This window comes from Elephantulus edwardii, unplaced genomic scaffold (genome assembly GCF_000299155.1).
Source record: "Elephantulus edwardii isolate Elephantulus edwardi_28Jun2011 unplaced genomic scaffold, EleEdw1.0 scaffold00201, whole genome shotgun sequence".
NCBI lineage: Eukaryota > Metazoa > Chordata > Mammalia > Macroscelidea > Macroscelididae > Elephantulus > Elephantulus edwardii.
The window spans coordinates 1,839,076-1,841,876 of record NW_006399951.1 but is presented as its reverse complement, the minus strand read 5'-3'; the positions used below and the strand labels follow the sequence as shown (position 1 = coordinate 1,841,876).

The 2,801-nt window shown below is 40.5% G+C and overlaps 1 pseudogene; it reads left to right on the top strand.

Moving 5' to 3' along the window:
- Positions 1-225: 225 nt before the first annotated feature.
- LOC102869672 overlaps positions 226-2,801 on the top strand; it is a 6,747-nt pseudogene continuing 4,171 nt past the window's right edge.

The following is a 2,801-nucleotide window of genomic DNA, read 5'->3' as shown; positions in this document are numbered from 1 at the left end:
TCATTTAAACCATGCATGGATTCAACAGCTTCTTAAGGAAGATTTTGTTTGCCCCATTTGACAAAGGGGGATAATGACATAGAAAGGTAAAGTAACTCATCCAGCCACATAGCGTGACTAAATGTAGGAGCTGAAATTTGCAACTATATCTGTCTCCAAACCCTGTATTCTTTACATCAGGAAAAGAAAGCAAGCTAAGCATGCACTGTTAGAGATCAGTTTCTCATGTACCATAATTTCACTAAGGAAAAAGAAGCCTTAGTTGGAACATCAAGCCTGTATTCAGATCTCCTCCCAAAATAGAACCTGAACTGAGCTTCAGTCATCAAGGAAAAATTTCTCTTCCTAATTATCACCTGGATCTCTTTACACAGGTTCTGTAGCTAGATCATCCCCAGGTTCCTCCCACATTTATCCACCAGAAAAAAGAAACAAGTATTGTGAGGCTTTCAGCTTTCTGCATCTTGCAATCAGAAACCTCCAGGATCAATATCTGTAGAAGGACGAAGACAGGGGAAAGGTAAACTGCAGTCCAGGCCCATCAGAGCTTCAGTCAATACCTAAGGAGCTTTGAAGGGCAGGCAGTCCATCAACATTGTCCTACCATAGGCTGAGGTGGCCAGGCTTCTCATTAGATGGGGCTGCCCCAGGAAGGCCAGCGTGGCAGGTTTGCAGTGAAAACCCTGAGACAGCTGACAGATACAAAGCGAAGGAAGGAGGATCAGGGTGGCAAATCTCAGTATTCACCACAGTTCACATTGGCATCACTCAGGGCCATTTCTTCAGTGGGAGATGTAGAAACTTGGAAGATTACATTTAGGAGAGAAACTCCTGAGCCCAATGCTGCTGCTTGTCTTGGATCCTCATTCTTGAGGGGACAAACCCTGGCCACCATGCCTTTCTCAGGCCAAAATTGTTGCACTTGTCCATTTGACAGACATATTCCTCATACTTTTCATACCTCTCTTTCTATTCAACTCAACATTAACTTACTGCTTTACTGGGTCCAAAATCTGATGCAATAGCTTACAAACTACACAGAATCATATTGGAGAAGTGAAAAGACCAGAATTCATTTTTGGTAGTAGAATTCAGTCAGGACAGCTTCCTCAAATTGCTTGTGGGTGCCTCAGCTTTGAGCCTTGTGGCTTTAGGCCAGTTTTACAAAGTTCTCATTCTTGCCAATATTGGCTCTCCCCTTGCAGTCCTCCAACAAACTTTTGCAAAAGGCTCTTACCTCTGACTCAATGGCACACCAAGGCCCACTCTGTCTCATTTCGGGACTCTGGTTTTCCACTGTGGCTGCTAAGGCTATTTCTCCCATAGGCCCTCATCTGGCCGGCACAAGAATTTCTGGTCCTGAAGGATACTGCATTCTCTTGCTGCTGCTTTGCTGGTGGTGAGGTTTCTTCTATTCTGCTGTCCAATCTGCTCAATTTAATAGGGATACCAACCAATCCACCAGTGAATTGGCTAACATGTCCTATTCACATATTCCACCCATTCAAATGGCAAAATCAAATTCAATGGCTAGAAAAGCCATTTTTGAACACTAAATTCAGGTAGCTCTGGTGGCCTAGTGGCAAGAAGCTGTATTGTAATCCTGAAGGCACGCAGTTCTAATCCTCCAGATCTCTGCTGGAGGGGCAATCTCCTCCTGTTCCAGTCAGATCCAGTTCGATGGTACATAGGGAAAAAGAAAAAAGAAAAAAACAACACCTAAATTCATCACATCACATCACCCAATGGGGGAAAATGCAAAAAATAATTGCAAATTCCCATGGAATCTAGACTTTCAGGAGCAAATAAACTATTGACTTAGTATCATTTTAAATCTTAAATTAAAAATGTCCCCTGAAATATTTTTTAAACCAAATAGAAGTTTAACTTACTTAAGGGGAGCTCTGATGGCCTAGTGGCAAGAAACTGCACTGTAATTCCAGAGGTACACAGTTCAAATCCACCAGATGCTCTGCTGGAGAAGGAGGGGCATTCTCCTCCTGTACCAGTCAGATCCGATTTGCCAGTATACACACAAAATAATAAAATAAAAATAAAATTTAAAAAATTTAACTTAATAAACTGCCTAATTTGATCATTGTGTTCCTTTAAGAACTAATTAAGAGCAGCCACTCAAAAAAATAGAAAACTAAGGGGCCAGTGAACTTATGTTAAAGACGGAGGAACAATTTGGATGAGAATGATTGCATAAATCCAGTAATATTTCCAGTGGCACTGAATTTGGGATGTGAAAATTGTTAAATGGGTTTATGTTCTACTGTGTATATCCTCAATAAAAAATTAAGAAAAATTCTTTTTAAAACGATAAAAATTGGAAAAAGAAATCAAAGCAAAAGCCTATACTATATGATTACATTATTTTCCATTAATACATGAAGAAAACGTATCAACATGATAAAATTCAGAATGGTAGACATTTTTGCTTTGTTTGTTTTTTTATAGAGAAACATACTGACAATATTGGGATATAGGGAGACTTCTAAGCTACTACTCTTGTTCTGTTACTTAATCTGGTACTGATTACCTGGGTGTATTCATGTTGTAAAAATTCACCAGTATCACACTTTTTATTTCTGCACTTTTAAAACAATATTTGTGAGATATTGTTGTTGTTATGTGCCATCGAGTCGCTTGCAACTCATAGCGACCCTATGTACAACAGCCCTAAACTCTGTCCTGTGCCAATCGCCCTGTCTCTGACACTCCCATCCCAATTATCCCAGTCACTGAATCAATCCACCTCATAGAGGGCCTTCCCCTCCTGCACCGTCCCTCCACCC